This window comes from Pseudophryne corroboree, chromosome 5 (genome assembly GCF_028390025.1).
Source record: "Pseudophryne corroboree isolate aPseCor3 chromosome 5, aPseCor3.hap2, whole genome shotgun sequence".
Lineage (NCBI taxonomy): Eukaryota > Metazoa > Chordata > Amphibia > Anura > Myobatrachidae > Pseudophryne > Pseudophryne corroboree.
In genome coordinates this window covers 761,261,040-761,283,218 of record NC_086448.1, presented here as the reverse complement: position 1 = coordinate 761,283,218, position 22,179 = coordinate 761,261,040, and the positions used below count along the sequence as shown (strand labels likewise).

General features: G+C 48.7%; 1 protein-coding gene and 1 long non-coding RNA gene across 2 annotated transcripts in view; one reads left to right on the top strand and one right to left on the bottom strand.

Annotated features, from left to right (window-relative positions):
* Nucleotides 1–52: 52 nt before the first annotated feature.
* Nucleotides 53–21,634, bottom strand: LOC134928463 (uncharacterized). The gene is made up of 3 exons (XR_010177934.1): nucleotides 21,407–21,634; nucleotides 11,851–11,929; nucleotides 53–105 (listed from the first exon to the last, which is right to left on the bottom strand). It is a non-coding gene; the product is annotated as an uncharacterized LOC134928463 (long non-coding RNA).
* Nucleotides 21,589–22,179, top strand: part of RNF19A (ring finger protein 19A, RBR E3 ubiquitin protein ligase) — a 141,622-nt gene continuing 141,031 nt past the window's right edge. The window contains exon 1 of the mRNA XM_063924201.1: nucleotides 21,589–21,873. The gene's annotated coding sequence lies outside the window, so the exon portion shown is untranslated. The remainder of the gene's footprint in view (nucleotides 21,874–22,179) is intronic.

The following is a 22,179-nucleotide window of genomic DNA, read 5'->3' as shown; positions in this document are numbered from 1 at the left end:
AACGGAGGTTCGAGAAAATGTTAACATGCTGTAAGGGTAGAAGAGAAATTCCGCCCTCACCTGATGTCATCCCTGTCATTATATCCCGATTTTGAGTGGGCCACTCTGAAAAGAACGGGAGAGTTAGGGGGGTGAACATTTGAACTTTAATCTAACACAAGTAAAGTTTAAAATTTACACATGTGCCAGCAGAGCCACATCTGCCTCTTTCTATGTCATCAGACCCCTCCGCAGGACACCAGCATTTGTCACACATCTCCCCATGCGAACCAGCTACTGACAGTAGTGCCCCTTATTCACATTATGCAACACAGTATGAACCAAAATTCACATTAGGCCACACGGTATGAGCTGAAATTCATATTAGGCCACACAGTATGAGCCGAAATTTACAATATGCCACACAGTATAAGCCAAATTAACATTACGCCACACACAATACCCTCAGCAGTGCCAGATACACGTAATGCCCTCAGCAGTCCCAAAAACACGTAATACCCAACAGCAGTGCCAAATACACGTAATACCCCCAGCAGTGCCAGATACACGTAATACCCCCAGCAGTGCCAGATACACATAATACCCCCAGCAGTGCCAGCTACATGTAAAACCTCCAGCATACAGTACGAGCCAAATTCACATTATGCCACACAATATATCCCCAGCAATGGCAGAAAGACGTAATGCCCCCAGCAGTGCCAGATAGATGTAATGCCCCCAGTAGTGCCAGATACATGTAATACCCCCAGCAGTGCCAGATACACGTAATGCCCCCAGCAGTGCCAGATACACGTAATGCCCCTAACAGTGACAGATACACATAATACCCCCAGCAGTGCCACATACACGTAATACCCCCAGCAGTGCCAGCGGCAACAGGAGAGACTGAGGAGCCACACCGCCGCAGGCACTGGGGACCGGAGCCAGGAGAAGCACTGCCTGTACAGAGGAGTCCGGCGGCCAGGCAAGGTGAGCCATCAGCAGGATGTGGGGGGGGGGGGGATGAAATCGATCGTCTCGTAAAACTACAACTCATGCTGAATTAGGCCCTAAGGACCTTGGGGGTAATTCAGATCTAATCGCTGGGCTGCGTTTTTCGCTGCCCTGCGATCAGACAGTCGCCACCTACAGGGGGAGGGGAAAAGCATTGTGCAAGTGTGCGATCGCTTCTTTTGTAGAGCTGCACAAAAATCAATTTGTGCAGTCTCTGCACAGCCCAGGACTTACTCTTCGTGTGCGATTGTTTCCTGCTGATCGGGGCCGGACCCTCCCTGAAAACGCCTGATCCCGCCTGTGTTTTTCCGGACACTCCTGGAAAATGTTCAGTTGCCACCCACAACTGTCAATCACCTTGCAAACGCCCATGTGTTCGGATTTTTCGCACCATCCCGTCATAAGGCGCCGATGCCTGTCGCTGATGTGCAATGCGCCGGCGCATTGAGGCTCAAGACGCATGCACAACTGAGATTTGATCGCACGCTATGCAAAAATGCACAGCAGCTATCAGATCTGAATTTCCCCCCTTATTCAGCATCAATTGCAGTTTTACTAATTTAGGGCCTAATTCAGCATGGACCACTATTTAGAGAAATCGCAAATTGAGCGATTATCAAATGACTGCGCATGCATAGCATTCACATTGTACACACACGAGGGGTAACAGCGACAGAAATTGTGTACAGATCATAATCGCAATGTAGCCGCAGGTGTGCCCAGGCGTTTCTGGAGAGGGTGTCTGACGTCAGCGCAGACCACTTCCAGGCCGTCTAAGTCACAGATTAGTGGCAGCCTCAGACCTACTCAAACAGCATAAAATCTTAGTTATTAAAAAATCGCATATGCATCTGCGAGTGGATAGCGATCTGCGATGCATTCACTAACTTGCACGTGGCATTTTTCTCTGGCTGGGTCCACAGGATTATCCACAGGATAACATTGGGATATTGTCGAGCGACAGCGAAAATGGCACCAACACGGTCACGAGCTTTCTGGCCTCTCAGGATGCATTGGGGCCTCCACTATATAGTCCCGCCCACTGACTCAGTCAGATCAGTTTTTTGCTTGGTGCGGCAGGAGCCGCATGGTCACAGGGCTGCTGTGAAAGCAGCCTCAAGTTTCATTACTTTTTATAGACTTACTGTTTTGGTTTTTGAGCGACTTCTCTTAACAGCGTCTTAAACGCATATTAGAAAGAGTCGCTCCAACAACTCCCCACCGGGTCGCAACAACGCTTACCTTCGCGGTACAGTGCTGTCTCGACGGGCGTCTGTGTCGAATGTTCTAGCAGGTCCAGCAGACGTTACCAGGCTGTGGCCGGAGCATGGGGAGATGGTGAGTCTATGGGCTTCCTCTTACTAGAGGGGTCAGGACACAGCTACACTGATTTGGTGGAGACTGCAAACAGTGTGTTGATGCGCCGAACATCTCGAGTGTGACAGCGCTAAGCTCTGGGGATCATAGGCGCCAGGACTAGGTGAGGCCGCGATCCTGGGAGTTTAAGTCAACAGGGGGTTTCAGACGCTCTCCTGGCCGTCCCTCCTCCGAGTTCATGGCCAGTTCCCGCGTGTCTCTCGTTTCATGAACTGAATGACCTCACTTCCGGCTCAGACGCTACCACGAGGGTACTCGGTCGCAGCTTAGACGTTGCGGTTGTGTACACTGGATATAAACCCGCCCAGACCGAGTCGCAGGCCTTTAGTGTCTGCATGCACGTGGAGTCGCTCAGCGTCCGTGTCCGTTGGTGAGCGTCCGTGTCCGTTATCAGTTACCAAGAGTGGCAGTGTACACCAGTAGCGTCTGAATCCACTCAGCGTCTTACGAGCGTCTTTGCTTGGATATGGAAGTGTGGTGAGTCTCCCTGTATCCCGCTCCCTGGAGGCAGGATATACAGTACTAAAAATTCCTTCTACTTCTTAGTGTGCACTGTTAATTTTTAGTACCTATTGCATATGAGACCTGTATATTACTGTGTTTTCTGCATGTTATGTTGAAAAAGAACCAGTTAAACAGAAGTACAATTTTCCTACTTATGTATAAGTTATTATGGAGGTTGTATTCTCATATGGCAATGTCTAATGCTTTAACATGTGACTGACTGCTAGTATGTGTGCTGACTTTTCTGTGTAATGTCAGTCCTGTTCTGACCCTCAAATCAGGTGCACTGTGGTCAGATTGATTTCACCTCTATATACTGATTATAGGGTGTGGTTCAGTCACAAAATTGTGTAGTCAATATCAGAAATAATGTCTGTGAGCGGCAAAAGTGATGAGGAGAATTTGTCAAGCACTCCTATAGCCCTAACATGCTTATCTTGTAAGTCAGGGGTAATTGATATGATTCAATTGGTCACTTATGAGGGTTTGTGTGCAAACTGTTTCGCTTTTCAGCGAAGTAAAAAACAGGAGTTAGTTCAACCTCCAGTAGAGCCACCATGGAATATGTTCGCAAAGACTCTGTCTTCAATAGCGGACAGGTTAGCTCCAGTAGCACCCCCTCAAGGGTTAGGTTACACTATGAACCCATACATGCAGCTCCCTTCCTATGGTTTGGTTCCAGTAGCCTCTACAAGCAACCAAGGGGTAGGTAAGACTAAGACAGATACGTCTGTATGGCAGACTACACAAGAGGATACATCGGATGATGATGCGGAAACAATAGATTCAACTCCGTATGATGATCAGTCGCAGAGCTTTAGTTCAGATGATGTAGCTGAACTCATTAATGCAGTAAAGGCTGTGCTTTCTCTGGAAGAACCAGCCAAGATAGTGTTAAAAGCAAAGGCACCTGTATTCAAACGAACAAAGTCAGTGAAAGCTGAATTTCCAGCGTCAGAGGAGTTGACGGAAATGATGGATGAGTCTTGGGCAGCGCCCGGTAAAAAGTATAAGATTCCTAGGAGATGGGATTCTTATTATCCATTTCCTGCTGGAGATTGTTCGAAGAGAGAAGTTCCTCCAAAAGTAGATGCACATGTTCTGCGACTCGTGCACAAATCTGCTTTGCCACTGTCATCTACCTCTTTGAATGATGTCACAGACAGGAGGGTAGAGAGCCTATTGAAAAATATTTTTTCTGTTGTGGGTGCAGTGGTAAGACCTGCTATGGCTTCGGCCTGGGTAGCAAAGGCAATGGGCGAATGGATAGAGGAACTAGAGAATGACATCCCCTCTCCTACTAGGGAGCAAGAGGATCGTCTTTGCCGTTTAAGACAATCTGCCCAGTATTTAGAAGAAGCAGCCATTGATGTAGGCACTGTTGCTTCTAAAGCTTCAGCCCTGGCAGTAGTCGCTCGCAGAGCAGTCTCGCTACGGACCTGGAAGGCAGATGCGGAGTCCAAGAAGGAATTGGAAGCATATTGGAATTGGAAGCAATAATTGGAAGCAATAATATATTATTTGGAAAACCTTTATCGGATATCCTAGAGTCAGAGGCTGAATCGAAAAAGGTAAGATTTCCGGCTACCTACAACCCTAAGTCCAAGGGTTTAAAATTTTGCTCATTTCGCTGGCAAGGCAAAGCGAAAGGTAAAGAGGAGCCTAAACAACCCCAGTTTAAATCCAGGGGTAGGAAGCAGTGGGCTAGCAAAAAGCCAGCTTCCAAACCTGAACAGAAGCCCTCAGCCTGAAGAGACGGGCCTCTGCCTGGAGGATTCCAGGGTTGGGGGCCGACTCCTGCAATTTGCACACACATGGCAACAGTCAACAACAGATGCCTGGGTGCAGAAGGTAGTATCTCAGGGGTATGGGTTCCCATTCAGGAGGCAGCCTCCTCAAAGATTTTTTTGCACCAGCCCGTCTCGTATAGAGTCGAAGGCCAATGCCTTGCAAGAAGCAGTCCAAAAATTACTGCAGTCAGGTGTGATTGTCCCAGTACCTCCATCACAAAATGGACAGGGGTATTACTCCAATCTGTTTCTAATCCAGAAACCAAATGGGTCACATCGACCAATTCTAAATCTGAAGATGTTGAACAATTACATATGGATCGCGAAGTTCCACATGGAGACGTTACGCTCCATAATGTTGGCTATGGAACCGGGAGACTATACGGTATCTCTGGATGTGCGGGATGCTTACCTACATGTGCCTATAGCACTATCACATCAGTGTTACCTCAGGTTTGCCATCCTCAAGGAACACTTCCAGTTCCAAGCTCTGCCCTTTGGGCTAGCTACAGCACCCAGGGTGTTTACCAAGATCATGGTGGTTATGGCAGCTTGTCTGCGCAAACAAGGGATAAGGATATTCCCATACCTAGACGACCTATTAATCTTAGCACAGTCGCAAGATTTACTGTTGAGCCATCTCCAACAGACGATAGTTTGTTTACAGAGACACGGGTGGCTCATAAATTGGGAGAAGTCGTCCCTGAATCCATCACAGCGGATGGTTCATTTGGGAGCCATATTGGATTCAGACCTACAGAGAGTTCTCTTACAAGAGAAGAAAATAGTCAAGGTGCAGGTCATGGCTCAGGAAGCGTTGCAAGCCCAGACAATGTCAGTCCATGCAGCCATGCGACTGTTGGGTCTGATGGTATCAACGTTCGACATGGTGGAATATGCGCAATTCCACTCCAGACCATTGCAGCATCTCATTTTGACAAAATGGAACGGAAATCATCAAACAATAAAGAAGCAGATGATAAAGATTCCAGTAAATGTAAAAAGGTCTCTAGCATGGTGGCTACAGACAGACCATTTAAACAAGGGGAGACCCTTTTGGATAAAAGAGTGGCAAGTCCTGACGACAGATGCCAGCCTGCAAGGCTGGGGGGCGGTACTCGGAAGCCTATGGTTCCAGGGAAAATGGACCGCAAGGGAAAGTCGCCTGCCGATAAATCTGTTAGAAATAAGAGCCATTTACTTGGCCCTAGTTCAGGCAAAGGACAATCTACAAGGAAGACCAGTCCAGATCCGCTCAGACAATGCGACGGCAGTAGCATACCTCAATCATCAAGGAGGAACTCACAGTAAGAGTCTGATGGAGGAAGTAACTTCCATTCTAAAATGGACGGAACTCCATCTCCCGGCATTGTCAGCAGTATTTGTCCCGGGTGTACTAAATTGGGAAGCGGCAAGGGACCCAGGAGCGGTCCTGGTAGACGCACTGTCAGTGGAATGGAGGTTTCAGCTGGCATATCTGTTCCCTCCAATATCTCTGTTACCCAGAGTAGTGAGAAAAATAAAAAAGGCAAAAGGAGCAATCATTCTAATAGCTCCAGCTTGGCCAAGAAGGCATTGGTACACAGATCTGTTGAGAATGTCCATGGAAGCACCGATACTGCTCCCTCAACGTCCAGATCTGTTAATGCAGGGTCCTTGTTGTCACAGTCATCTGTATCGCCTGTCTTTGACGGCGTGGCTGTTGAAACCTCTATCTTAGAGGCTAAAGGATTTTCAAAGCAGGTCATCCAAACCATGCTTAGAGCAAGAAAGCCTTCTTCGGCCCGTGTATATCATAGAATATGGCAAGCCTATATTCATTGGTGTTCTGGAAAAAATTATAATCCGAGATCTTTTAAAGTAGCTAGAATTTTGGATTTCCTGCAGGCAGGATTGGATAAAGGGTTGAAGGTTGCTTCCTTGAGGGTGCAAGTCTCAGCGTTGACTGTATGGTTTCAGCAGAAGATTGCTGACCTACAGGATGTACGTACTTTTTTCCAAGGAGTAGTACATATTCAACCTCCATTTGTTCCTCCTGCAGCTCCCTGGGATTTGAATTTAGTTCTTAAATTTCTCCAGGGTTCTTTGTTTGAACCACTTGAGAGAGCAGTGGTTAACTGTTAAAGTTCTTTTTTTACTGGCAATGGCGTCAGCCAGAAGAGTGTCAGATTTAGGAGCATTATCATGTAAGTCTCCTTTCCTAAGTTTTTTTCCAGACAGAGCAGTTCTCAGAACGAGATCTAGTTATCTTCCAAAGGTGGTGTCAAAGTTTCACCTGAATGAAGAGATTGTAGTCCCAGCTTTTCAGGTATCGAGACTATCTGCGGGAGAAGCGTCACTGGACGTGGTCCGGTCTTTAAAAATCTACATAGATCGTACTAGTGCCATCAGGAAAACAGATTCCCTCTTCATCCTCTACGGATTCCATAGGAGAGGTTGGCCTGCTAGTAAACAGACGCTGGCGAGATGGCTCCGAATGGTAATATCTGAAGCTTATTCTCATGCAGATCTCCCTATTCCGGCTAATGTCTCTGCACACTCTACACGTAAGGTAGGTCCTTCTTGGGCAGCACAACAGGGTGCATCAGCAGAACAGATATGTAAGGCAGCCACATGGTCTTCCATAAACACATTCATCAGACATTATGCCTTGGATACTTTTGCCTCTCATGACGCAGACTTCGGGCGAAAGGTCCTCCTGTGCAATCAGGAGCGTCCCCACCACTAAAATGGCTTTGGGAATCCCAATGTTATCCTGTGGATAATCCTGTGGACCCAGCCAGAGAAATGAACGTTATGGTAAGAACTTACCGTTGATAACGTGATTTCTCTTATGTCCACAGGTATCCACAGGGATCCCACCCGGACGCATCTGATTTGAGGATCTAGACAAACACTAAAAACCTCTTCCTTCTTGTATGGAAGGGTGTGCATGTGTGTTCTTATCGCTTGTACAGGTCTCTACCTAATGTTCCTGCCTATAATCGCTGTGGAAAGAACTGATCTGACTGAGTCAGTGGGCGGGACTATATAGTGGAGGCCCCAATGCATCCTGGGAGGCCAGAAAGCTCGTGACCGTGTTGGTGCCATTTTCGCTGTCGCTCGACAATATCCCAATGTTATCCTGTGGATACCTGTGGACATAAGAGAAATCACGTTATCAACGGTAAGTTCTTACCATAACGTTCATTTTCCTCCTGTCGGGTTGGCACCTTTCTACTCCCAGACAACTGCAATTTCTCAGAATAGCGATCAATGCTGAATTAGGCCCTTAGTTTTGCTAAAGCCACTGTGACCCAAAAGATGGCTGCCCACCGACTGCCTTTGCAGCTAGGCTGCATAAGCAGCGGGCAACCCTAATCATGCGAGCACTTTGCTGCTGAGCGAAGCTCTCGCATGTTAGCAGGGGTGGGATAGGACTCTGCATGAGGGTCGGACTTGCCCTATGCTGGGCATCCCCCCGCATGTTAGTGTAAAGGGTTGTTGTGCGATTTTTCGCACAACTACAACCCTTGCTGAATTTGTCGTAACGAATGGTCGTCATCGGAAAATTTGTTTGAAATGTCGTCTAGTGTGTACTCGGCTTAACATTAGGGGTGATCTAAGGCAAAAATAAATGATGAAGGGGGTGGACGGGTTCACACAGCCCCATTTCTAGATATTTTTTCTACCAGGACCAAGATCTTGTTTTAACTACACCATGTACTGGGTCTCTGAGGCCTGGTCTATGGATCTTTTTTGTCCATGTTATCACAAAAGTAAACAGAATCCTCTGCATAAGATAAACTACAGTATACTGATCCAGTACTAATGGATCAGCTGCCGTTAGAAAACAAATGTACTATGAAATTGCTAAGCTGGGGTGCACCTTCATCAATATGAGTTACCCACTGATGATGCCTTCTGTGAGAGTTAAGTCTAATTGCAAGTGGGCTAAAGGATCTTGCCCACATCTAAACCTACCCCCCCCCCCCCCCCCGGTACCTAACCCTAATCTCCACCAGGTACCTAACCCTAACGTACCCAGGTGTGCTGGATCCCCCGTTGCGCTGAATCCTCCCATGATGAGTAGGCAGGTCAGATGTTATGACGTCATCAGAGGTCCTTTAGCCTACTAGGATCTAGCAGTCTAAAAACAAGTGGGCTACTGGGATCTAGCAACTACCATTCTGAGGTAGTAAAAATCAGGATATTGAGTTATATTGGCAATGAAGACTGCAGCAGAACAAGGATCACCACTTGTTTGGAACCACATTTTGACAGAGGAAAGCCATCTAAATACTGTTAGAATCCCCTCTAATACCCCTTTCACATCGCAAAAATAACCTGGTATCGACCCGGCATATTGAAGGGTCGACACGGGTCAGTTTACGATGGGAAAGGGGCCTTAGAGAATTCCCATGTCGCCTGACCCGGTAATTCAATCCGAGTAATAAGAAGTGTTATTCCCAGGGTGAATAACGGGTCAGTGGCAGTGTAAATGGGTTACCGGGACCCATTTACTACATAGGGGGAGGCGGTGCGGAGATGAGGTCATCTCCCAGATCCACCTCCACCCCCTGCTGCGCCCCTCCCCCCCCCATCCCCCGCCGCTATGGCATCCAGCCTGGCATATTGACGGGTCGGGAAGCCAGTGCTGAGTCTCCAATGCCAGATCCCACCCGGGAAGGACCCGTTTCCAATTCACGGGTGGGATCCGGCATTGGAGATGTGAAAGGGGTATAAAGGTTGTTTGCAAACATCTTGCAAAGATAATCCCATACCTCCCAACATTAGACATCCCGGAATCGGGAAACAAGCAGCATAGTGGGTGTTTGGCAGCATATAAACCCAGAGACACCTGGCTCCAAGACCAACAGGACAGGTGTATGGTTGTCCTGTAATATACTAGTGCAGGAGCAGGCTGCCAGCAATAACCTCTGATACCAGCATTGTGCCATTAGATACCGTTTACTAGACATCCAGCCTATAAAATCCCCTACCATTACACATTGCCATCCAGCTACAGCAGACAGGGTAGAGGGTTAAGTGGTTTATCAAGGTGTGGGGACATGGACACTCTTCATTGAGAACATTGCATCCCTCTGAAATTGATCATGCTGGAATGCCATTTAAGGAAACATTGCCACATAATCCTGGGGCCTCAATGTAGTTATGCAGTGAAACCATGGAGCATCTCTACACTCAACTGATCTACGTAGGTGGGAATAAAAAGTAATATAAACAAAAAAAATGTCTCCTGTCTCATCCAACTCTATCATGCCAACACTGCGTTACTCATACTGCAAGACACTTCTGGTGGAAATCATGCATCAGAAGGTAATGTCAGAGGGGTGAGCCAGTACATTCCTTAGCAAACAGAAGGACTCCAGTGAGAATTACGGGGGTATTCAATTGAAGTCAGAACTGCCGTCTAGTCAGAAAGACGGCAGTTTCCGACTTTTTTAGTTCGGAAACTGTTCCGACCTATTCAAATCGGGCTGCCATTTTTCCGACAGGTTGGCAATTCCGACTTGTCGGAAAACACGTGGATCGGCGGATTATCCACGGATCCACATGTTTTGTTGGATTCCGTGGGCAAATTCGACAGGTTTTAGCCCCGTTTCCGACAATGTCAATCCGACTTTAAACAAAGTCGAGAATTGAATACTGCATTGTCGGATCTTTTCCGTCTGTGAATACACCCCTAAACCTGGTTTTGGGGAGAACTTTGGGCCTAATTCAGGTTTGATCGCAAAGGCAAAATCTTTCTCTAATGGGCAAAACCATGGGCCTAATTCAGACCTGATCGCTCGCTAGGGGTTTTTTGCACTGCTGCGAACAGATAGTCGCCGCCCATAGGAGAGTGTATTTTCGCTTTGCAAGTGTGCGAATGCATGTGTAGCCGAGCTGTACAAACAGAACTTGTGCAGTCTCTGCGCAGCCCAGGACTTACTCAGCCGCTGTGATCACTTCAGCCTGCCCGGGACCGGAATTAACGTCAGAAATCCTCCCTGCAAACACTTGACCACGCCTGCGTTTTTCCAACCACTCCCAGAAAATGGTCAGTTGCCACCCACAAACGGCTTCTTCCTGTCAACCTCCTTGCGATCGCCTGTGCGAATGGATCTGTCGCACAAAACCATCACTGAGCGGCGATTCGCTTTGTACCTGTGCGACGTGCCTGCGCATTGCGGTGCATACGCATGCGCAGTTCTGAACTGATCGCAGCGCTGCAAAAACCGTTAGCGAGCAAACAGGTCTGAATTACCCCCTATGTGCACTGCAGGTGGGGCAAATATACCATGTGCAGAGAGAGTTAGATTTGGGTGGGTTATATTGTTTCTGTGCAGGGTAAATACTGGCTGCTTTATTTTTACACTGCAATTTAGAGTTCCGATTGTACACACCCCACCCAAATCTAACTCTCTCTGCACATGTTATATCTGCCCCCCCCCCCCCCCACCTGCACTGCACATGGTTTTGCCCATTAGAGAAAGATTTTGCTTTTGCGATCAACCCTGAATTGGGCCCTTTATCACAGAAACATTGGCCCTCATTCCGAGTTGATCGGTCGCAAGGCGAATTTAGCAGAGTTACACACGCTAAGCCTACGCCTACTGGGAGTGTATCTTAGCATCCTAAAATTGCGACCGATGTATTCGCATTATTGCGATCACAAACTACTTAGCAGTTTTAGAGTAGCTCCACACTTACTCTGCCTGTGCGATCAGTTCAGTGCTTGTCGTTCCTGGATTGACGTCAGAAACACACCCAGCGTTCGCTCAGACACTCCCCCGTTTCTCCGGCCACTCCTGCGTTTTTTCCGGAAACGGTAGCGTTTTCATCCACACGCCCCTAAAACGCCGTGTTTCCGCCCAGTAACACCCATTTCCTGTCAATCACACTACGATTGCCGGAGCGAAGAAAATGCCGTGAGTAAAAATCCAATCTTCATAGCAAAGTTACTTGGCGCAGTCGCAGTGCGACTATTGCGCATGCGCACTAAGCGAAATTTAACTGCGATGCGATGAAAAATAACGAGCGATCAACTCGGAATGAGGGCCATAGTTTTTGGCAATATTTAACAATATTATAATGTAGGTTTTTTTTCAAGGCACCACATACTTTCAGCAGTGCTGTACAGAAGGGTGTGGTATGACAGGTCGACAGTTATCATGTCCCTGGTGCTCTCGTGGTCTCTTACCTGCTCCCAGCAGTAACAGTGGCTCCAGTATCTTCTTTCGGGTCCCGGTGTTGCTGTGACAGTGACTTCCGGCGCAGACCTGGAATGTTGCAGCTTTCTGGTTAGTATTTCTCTCACTATCCCTAACCCTTCCTTTAGTGCTTAACCCCATCCTCCCCCCGCAGCCTAATACTAACCCTCCCGGCAGCACCTAAGCATAACAATTATCGGGTTCAGTATGATACTGACACCGGCATCCCAATCTGTGAAATCCCGACAGAGGCGAGGTAAGTATAATCCCCCCTCTCCCTTAACCCTCCATTCCCATAGCCTAACCCTAACCTCCCCCTTAGTGCCTAACCCTAACCTCCCCCCTGGTGGTGCTTAAAAACCTAACTCCCCCCCAACCCCTCTATTTATTTTAGTATTCATAAAAAGTAGTAAAACTTTTGAGATACAAAAAAAATAAGAATTTACTTACCGATAATTCTATTTCTCATAGTCCGTAGTGGATGCTGGGGACTCCGTAAGGACCATGGGGAATAGCGGCTCCGCAGGAGACTGGGCACATCTAAAGAAAGCTTTAGGACTAACTGGTGTGCACTGGCTCCTCCCCCTATGACCCTCCTCGAAGCCTCAGTTAGGATACTGTGCCCGGACGAGCGTACACAATAAGGAAGGATTTTGAATCCCGGGTAAGACTCATACCAGCCACACCAATCACACCGTATAACCTGTGATCTGAACCCAGTTAACAGCATGATAACAGAGGAGCCTCTGAAAAGATGGCTCACAACAATAATAACCCGATTTTTGTAACAATAACTATGTACAAGTATTGCAGACAATCCGCACTTGGGATGGGCGCCCAGCATCCACTACGGACTATGAGAAATAGAATTATCGGTAAGTAAATTTTTATTTTCTCTAACGTCCTAAGTGGATGCTGGGGACTCCGTAAGGACCATGGGGATTATACCAAAGCTCCCAAACGGGCGGGAGAGTGCGGATGACTCTGCAGCACCAAATGAGAGAACTCCAGGTCCTCCTCAGCCAGGATATCAATTTTGTAGAATTTTACAAACGTATTTGCTCCTGACCAAGTAGCTGCTCGGCAAAGTTGTAAAGCCGAGACCCCTCGGGCAGCCGCCCAAGATGAGCCCACCTTCCTTGTGGAGTGGGCATTTACAGATTTTTGGCTGTGGCAGGCCTGCCACAGAATGTGCAAGCTGAATTGTACTACAAATCCAACGAGCAATAGTCTGCTTAGAAGCAGGAGCACCCAGCTTGTTGGGTGCACACAGGATAAACAGCGAGTCAGATTTCCTGACTCCAGCCGTCCTGGAAACATATATTTTCAGGGCACTGACAACGTCTAGCAACTTGGAGGCCTCCAAGTCCCTAGTAGCCGCAGGCACCACTAATAGGTTGGTTCAGGTGAGACGCTGAAACCACCTTAGGGAGAAACTGAGGACGAGTTCTCAATTCCGCCCTGTCCGAATGGAAAATCAGATAAGGGCTTTTTCAGGATAAAGCCGCCAATTCTGACACGCGCATGGCCCAGGCCAGGGCCAACAGCATGACCACTTTCCATGTGAGATATTTTTAACTCCACAGATTTAAGTGGTTCAAACCAATGTGACTTTTGGAACCAAAAACTACATTGAGATCCCAAAGTGCCACTGGAGGCACAAAAGGAGGCTGTATATGCAGTACCCCTTTTACAAACGTCTGAACTTCAGGGACTGAAGCTAGTTCTTTTTGGAAGAAAATTGACAGGGCCGAAATTTGAACCTTAATGGACCCCAATTTCAGGCCCATAGACACTCCTGTTTGCAGGAAATGTAGGAATCGACCCAGTTGAATTTCCTCCGTCGGGCCTTACTGGCCTCGCACCACGCAACATATTTTCGCCAATTGCGGTGATAATGTTTTTGCGGTTACATCCTTCCTGGCTTTGATCAGGATAGGGATGACTTCATCCGGAATGCCTTTTTTCCTTCAGGATCCGGCGTTCAACCGCCATGCCGTCAAACGCAGCCGCGGTAAGTCTTGGAACAGACAGGGTCCTTGCTGGAGCAGGTCCCTTCTTAGAGGTAGAGGCCACGGATCCTCCGTGAGCATCTCTTGAAGTTCCGGTTACCAAGTCCTTCTTGGCCAATCCGGAGCCACGAATATAGTGCTTTCTCCTCTCCATCTTATCAATCTCAGTACCTTGGGTATGAGAGGCAGAGGAGGGAACACCTACACTGACTGGTACACCCACGGTGTTACCAGAGCGTCTACAACTATTGCCTGAGGGTCTCTTGACCTGGCGCAATACCTGTCGAGTTTTTTAAACATGTGGACGACTTCTGGGTGAAGTCCCCACTCTCCCGGGTGGAGGTCGTGCTGAGGAAGTCTGCTTCCCAGTTGTCCACTCCTGGAATGAATACTGTTGACAGTGCTATCACATGATTTTCCGCCCAGCGAAGAATCCCTGCAGCTTCTGTCATTGCCCTCCTGCTTCTTGTGCCACCCTGTCTGTTTACGTGGGTGACTGCCATGATGTTGTCCGACTGGATCAATACCGGCTGACCTTGAAGCAGAGGTCTTGCTAAGCTTAGAGCATTGTAAATGGCCCTTAGCTTCAGGATATTTATGTGAAGTGATGTATCCCGGCTTGACCCTAAGCCCTGGATATTCCTTCCCTGTGTGACTGCTCCCCAGCCTCGCAGGCTGGCATCCGTGGTCACCAGGACCCAGTCCTGAATGCCGAATCTGCGGCCCTCTAGAAGATGAGCACTCTGCAACCACCACAGGATGGATACCCTTGTCCTTGGTGACAGGGTTATCCGCTGATGCATCTGAAAATGCGACCCGGACCATTTGTCCAGTAGGTTCCACTGGAAAGTTCTTGCGTGGAATCTAACGAATGGGATTGCTTCGTAGGAAGCCACCATTTTTACCCAGAACCCTTGTGCATTGATGCACTGAGACTTGGTTCGATTTTAGGAGGTTCCTGACTAGCTCGGATAACTCCCTGGCTTTCTCTTCCGGGAGAAACACCTTTTTTCTGGACTGTGTCCAGGAACATCCCTAGGAAACAGAAGACAAGTCGTCGAAACCAGCTGCGATTTTGGAATATTGAGAATCCAATCGTGCTGCCTCAGCACTACCTGAGATAGTGCTACACCGACTTCCAACTGTTCCCTGGATCTTACCCTTATCAGGGAATCGTCCAAGTAAGGGATAACTAAAATTCCCTTCCTTCGAAGGGATATCATTTCGGCCATTACCTTGGTAAAGACCCGGGGTGTCGTGGACCATCCCTACGGCAGCGTCTGAACTGATAGTGACAGTTCTGTACCATAACCTGAGGTACCCTTGGTGAGAAGGGTAAATTTTGACATGAAGGTAAGCATCCTTGATGTCCCGAGACATCATGTAGTCCCCTTCTTCCAGGTTCGCAATCACTGCTCTGAGTGACTCAATCTTGAATTTGAACCTCTGTATGTAAGTGTTCAAAGATTTTTGATTTTAGATTTAGAATCGGTCTCACCGAGCCGTCTGGCTTCGGTACCACAATAGTGTGGAATAATACCCCGTTCCCTGTTGCAGGAGGGGTACCTTGATTATCACCTGCTGGGAATACAGCTTGTGAATGGCTTCCAAAACTGCCTCCCTGTCAGAGGGAGACGTCGGTAAAGCCGACCTTTGGAAACGGCGAGGGGGAGACGTCTCGAATTTCAATATGTACCCTTGAGATATTACCTGAAGGATCCAGGGGTCTACTTGCGAGTGAGCCCACTGCGCACTGAAATTCATTGAGAACGGGCCCCCACCGTGCCTGAGCTTGTAAGGCCCTAGCGTCATACTGAGGGCTTTGCAGAGGCGGGAAGGATTTCTGTTCCTGGGAACTGGGTAATCTCTTCAGCCTTTTTACCTCCCCCTCTGTCACGAGCAGAAAAGAGGAACCTTTTGTCCGCTTGCCAACAAAGGACTGCGTCTGATAATACGGCGTCTTATTTTGAGAGGCGACCTGGGGTACAAACGTGGATTTCCCAGTTGTTGCCATGGCCACCAGGTCTAAAAGACTGACCCCAAATGTCCCCTTTCAAAGGCAATACTTCCAAATGCCGTTTGGAATCCGCATCACCTGACCATTTTACTGGTAGAATTGGACAACGCACTTATACTTGATGCCAGTCGGCAATTATTCCGCTGTGCATCCTGCATATATAGAAATGCATCTTTTAAATGCTCTATAGGCAATAATATACTATCCTTATCTAGGATATCAATATTTCCAGTCAGGGAATCCGACCATGCCAACCCAGCACTGCACCTCCAGGCTGAGGCGATTGCTGGGTGCAGTATAACACGAGTATGTGTGTGAATACATTTTTGGATACCCTCCTGCTTTCTATCAGCAGGATCCTTAAGGGCGGCCATCTCATGAGAGAGTAGAGCCCTTGTTCTTACAAGCGTGTGAGCGCCTTATCCCCCCTAGGGGGTGTTTCCCAACGCACCCTAACCTCTGGCGGGAAAGGGTATACAGCCAATACTTTTTAAGAAATTATCAATTGTTATCGGGGGGAAACCCACGCATCATCACACATTTTATTTCTCAGATTCAGGAAAACTACAGGTAGTTTTTCCCTCACCGAACATAATACCCCTTTTTGGTGGTACTCGTATTATCAGAAATGTATAAAACATTTTCCATTGTCTCAATCATGTAACGTGTGGCCCTACTGGAAATCACGGTTGTCTCTTCACCGTTGACACAGGAGTCAGTATCCGTGTCGGCATCTGTATCTGCCATCTGAGGTAACGGGCGCTTTAAAGCCCCTGACGGCCTATGAGACGTCTGGACAGGCACAAGCTGAGTAGCCGGCTGTATCATGTCAACCACTGTTTTTTTATACAGAGCTGACACTGTCACGTTACAGACACTCTGCTCCGTCTCCACATGATTTTTCTCCTCATACATGTCGACACAAATGTACCGACACACAGCACACACACAGGGAATGCTCTGATAGAGGACAGGACCCCACTAGCCCTTTGGGGAGACAGAGGGAGAGTTTGCCAGCACACACCAGAGCGCTATATATATACAGGGATAACCTTATATAAGTGTTTTTCCCCTTATAGCTGCTGTATAGTTAATACTGCGCCTAATTAGTGCCCCCCTCTCTTTTTTAACCCTTTCTGTAGTGTAGTGACTGCAGGGGAGAGCCAGGGAGCTTCCCTCCAACGGAGCTGTGAGGGAAAATGGCGCTTGTGTGCTGAGGAGAAAGGCTCCGCCCCCTTCACGGCGGCTTTTTCTCCCGCTTTTTTCAGGAAACTGGCAGGGGATAAATGCATCCATATAGCCCAGGAGCTATATGTGATGCATTTTTTTTAGCCATATAAGGTTTTTATATCGTTTTTATTGCGTCTCAGGGCGCTCCCCCCCAGCGCCCTGCACCCTCAGTGACCGGAGTGTGAAGTGTGCTGAGAGCAATGGCGCACAGCTGCAGTGCTGTGCGCTACCTTATTTGAAGACAGGAACGTCTTCTGCCGCCGCTTTCTCCGGACCTCTTCGCTCTTCTGGCTCTGTAAGGGGGCCGGCGGCGCGGCTCCGGGACCCATCCAGGCTGAACCTGTGATCGTCCCTCTGGAGCTAATGTCCAGTAGCCAAGAAGCCCAATCCACTCTGCACGCAGGTGAGTTCGCTTCTTCTCCCCTTAGTCCCACGATGCAGTGAGCCTGTTGCCAGCAGGTCTCACTGAAAATAACAAACCTAAACTAAAACTTTCACTAAGAAGCTCAGGAGAGCCCCTAGTGTGCACCCTTCTCGTCGGGCACAGAAATCTAACTGAGGCTTGGAGGAGGGTCATAGGGGGAGGAGCCAGTGCACACCAGTTAGTCCTAAAGCTTTCTTTAGATGTGCCCAGTCTCCTGCGGAGCCGCTATTCCCCATGGTCCTTACGGAGTCCCCAGCATCCACTTAGGACGTTAGAGAAATATAAAACGTATAAAATGTTACATTTTACTGTGCAGTTGGGCAATAGTGATAAATAAGGCGATTTTCAGCAACAAATATTTTAAACTTGGGACTGAAAATAGGGATTTCCAGGGCTAGTAATTATAGGCAGAGGCGTCACTAGGGGGGTGCGGACCTCACCAAGGTTTTGACACCACAATGCCGACTCCTCCCCAGAATACTTGCCTACTTTTGAAAAAGCAATTCAGGGAGATGTGAAAGTAACACATGCTTACCTACATTCTGGCTGCTCTCTGCAGGATAGAGCAGCCAGGTCGGCTCAGAGGGCGGGCAGGGGAGTCTGTGACGTGGCTGAGGGGGTAGGACGGAGGCGGGATGGGGGCGGAGCGGGGGCGGAGTCACGGTGACGCCTCATTTAAGCCACGCCTGCTCTGTAATACCGCGATCACCGGCATTACACTGCAGGGGGCGTGGCTATGATGACGCGATTCAGCAACAATCGTGTCATCAACTGCCCGGACCGCCCACTTTACACACTAAGTGGGCAGACGGGCAGGGGGACCCTGCGAATCGGGAGACTTGCCTGCTCTTCCGGGGGGCCGGGAGGGTCACCCGATTTTCGGGAGCCTCCCGGCCATCCCGGGAGAGTAGGCAAGTATGAAGTAACACCTATCAGGCTGACGTATACTTCTACATCTGAGAGGTGTGTCATAAACATGACTTACAGCCAAATGTAAATGAACCCCATAGCAGTTAGTAAGATCTACATGTTGAAGAAAAGACACTGATATTTTTCAGGATTAGTTTGTGTATTGGGCCTAATTCAGATCTCATCGCTGGGCTGCGTTTTTTGCTGCCCTGCGATCAGATAGTCGACGCCTACAGGGGAAGGATTGAATCGCTGTGCAAGTGTGCGATCGCATGTGTAGCAGAGCTGCACAAACTGATTTTGTGCAGTCTCTGCGCAGCCCAGGACTTATTCTTCCTGTGCGATTGATTCCTGCTGATCGGGGCCGGAGCTGACGTCAGACACCCTCCCTGAAAACCCCTGAGCCCGTCTGCATTTTTCCGGACACTCCCTGAAAATGGTCCGTTGCCACCCACAAACGGAAATGCACAACAGCGATCAGATCTGAATTAGGCCCACTATGTTTTACAAGAGATTCCATATACTGTAAAGGCCCATACACACACTGGGCGATTTTGAGCTCAAAGTAGCTCACTTTTGGCATTTTGAGCTGCTTTGAGCTCAAACACGACCAGTGTGTATGGGCGGGCGATAAGCGGTGAGCGCTAATGCGCGCTCTCGCATCATCACTGGCCGTCGCCATTAATGGGCTTGTTTTACAAGCCGGGTGAACCACTTTCCACAGTCTCCTACTGTGGAAAGTGGTTCACCCCCATGAACATCGCTGGGCTGGGGTATAAATCGCTCAGTGTGTATGTGATTTTTCCGCCCAGCGATGTTCACATCATTGCTGTGCATACGCGCTGGGCAAAAACGTCTATTCTGTATGCACCTAAAGTGGCCAGGAGAAACCTTATTTAAAATGCATATAGCCATAGGGATAATTGTGCCTTAGAAACAATGCAGGGAAATGGCACTGATGTTCCCATTTGAATGTACAGTATGTAGCTCTGATTTAATAGTTTCCCCCAAGAATGTAACAGCTGCATAATGGAGATAAGGTGCAATCAGGGAGATTGATGGACTATTCAGGGAGTCAGGGAGATTGCTACTATTTCAGGGAGTCTCCTGCAGAATGAGGGAGGGTAGGCAACTATGGTGGTCATTCCGAGTTGTTCGCTCGCATGCTGTTTTTAGCAGCCGTGCAAACACTATGCCGCCGCCCACTGGGAGTGTATTTTATCTTAGCAGAAGTGCGAACAAAAGGATCGCAGAGCGGCTACAAAGTTTTTTTGTGCAGTTTTAGAGTAGCTCAAAATTGCGATCACTTCAGACTGCTGTTCCTGTTTTGACGTCACAAACGCCCTGCGTTCGCCCAGCCACGCCTGCATTTTTCCTAGCACGTCTGCGTTTTTTTCGAACACTCCCTAAAAACGGTCAGTTGACACCCAGAAACGCCCACTTCATGTCAATCACTCTGCGGCAGCCAGTGTGACTGAAAAGCTTCGCTAGACTGTGTGAAACTACATTGTTCGTTGTAATAGTACGTCACGCATGCGCATTGCGCAGCATACGCATGCGCAGAAGTGCCATTTTTTTGCCTCATCGCCGCACAGCGAATGAATGCAGCTAGCGAACAACTCGGAATGACCACCAATGCTCCCCGGTGATGGGGAGACTGATGCTGCACCATGACACTATTGTGCAGTACTCAGCTCCTGTTACTCGGGAGGAGACGGCAGTGCAGCCAGAGACTCATGGGCAGCCCAGCATCTACTCCAGGAATGCTGCGAATGGGGACTCCCCACATGGCCACAACCCTTTTTCTTGAGGCCACACTGCCAGGTTGACGTAACTGGGGGCTTCCCTGGAAGCCACCCCCCTTTTGAGTGTGCATGCAGGGAGTATCAGTTTACTGCATCGGGTGTCACCGACCCCGGTGCCTCCACTGATTATTGGCCCGATTCTGAGTTGGATGCATACGCTTATCCATGTGGCTACGGCAAGCTTCTTACTTCCTGTATGTGGAAGCCTATCCCGTCCACTGTTTCTGCAACTGCCATGATTAGTATGACAACTTGCACCCACCCCATCCTGGGTGGCAAAGATCTGAAACAGGCGTCCCATCTCCGTCCGCAACCTGCGTCTTACACGCCACAACAGTCACATGATACAGAAGAGTTCTGTGCATCAGCAACCGGCCAGAAACATCCATTTAACAGATAGTGCGCTCAGTCGATGTACATATCAGTCCGTACGCAGCAGCGAACTCCACCTGATCCAGTGCATGCACAGAAGACGGTTTATTACTTCGCCACATGTGCAGTATGCTGAAATGCATGACAACTGTGCGCACTGCAACTCGCGTGCGATTCAGAATAAGGGCCCATGGGTGTAAGGTGTGCATGAAAGCGGACACCCGGTAATTTGCCGGCTGCTAGACCCAGCAAAATGTCTTAATGGGGCTTTGGTTAACATTGTATAAACAAAAAAAGTGTATCCCTAACACGTTTCAATTGAATTTTGCCAGTGCCAAAAAGGATTTGGGCATGAACTAGGGTGGCACGGGTACAATTTTTATTGATTTGAATAAGTAGCTGCGGTTTTTCAATGGTAAAACAGACTTGGGCCACAAATCTGACACATGCATACAACAGAAGTTGGTCACACTTACATATGACCCACTTGGCATTTTGCCTGGCTCAGTAAGGTTTCGGAGCATGAAATAGGGTGGCAAAGCGGGCAAAAATGCCACATATTATGTTTACTATAGTAAGTAGCTGTAGTTTTGCAAGGGTTAAATAGCAGACCTCACATTTGAGAGTGGATTCAACATATTGTGGCCATGTGCATACAGCCCACTTGTATTTTACCTGACCTAGCAAGGTTTTGGGCAAAGTGGGCACAGGTAGAATATAGTTAACAAACATTAGTCATATGTACTGAGAATCAGGGCCTATGTATACAGGGTGTACCTGGTTGCTTAATGAGACCATTACTAAGCACATGCAGCGTTATTATCACTATACACAGAAATAATAGGGATATAATGAGGGATACACGATTTCTGCAGCAAACAGTTCCACCCACACACAGAATGGGGATTGGGGACTCGCGTCATGCGCGGGCGCGGGAGACGTGACGTGCGCGCGCCCAGGCTGTTCCGCAGCGGCACCATCCTCTGGCCGCGCCCGCGCATGACGTCTTCGAATCTCGCGCTGTGTCCGCCACCACGCGCCCGTGACGGTTAGGAAGTGTCGGCGGCGCGCGTCCCTCCCTGCTCTCTTTCCCACCCCCCCTCCTTCCCCGGTTCACGAGTCACTTCCGCTTCTCCGATGGCTCAGACAACGGCGGCGACACCGGGGTACGGTATTGGAGGAGGCTGATATACAACGACGGGCCGGCCTGTCTGGGGGATCACCGCCGGGGGCTCTGTCGCTAGGTAAGAAGTGCTGGAGACCGGAAAGTGCAGGGTGGCGACTGGTAGGGTCTCTGGGACGGGGAGCTGGTGCCAGGGTTTGAGATCATGGCCAGGGCTCCCCTGGGTAGTGTAGTGGTGATGCTGTGCGAGACACTTCATGGTAGAAATCCTTGTGGTCCGCTGGAAAGTGCATGGGAAATATACAGCGGAGACTTACTGGGCAGGGAGTGTGCCAGCTTGGAAACCTGGTGCCAAAAGACTGGGTGAGACCAGGTACCTGGGCACTGTGGCTGAGTCCCGTGCCTGAGGAGTGTGGTTGGCACTTGG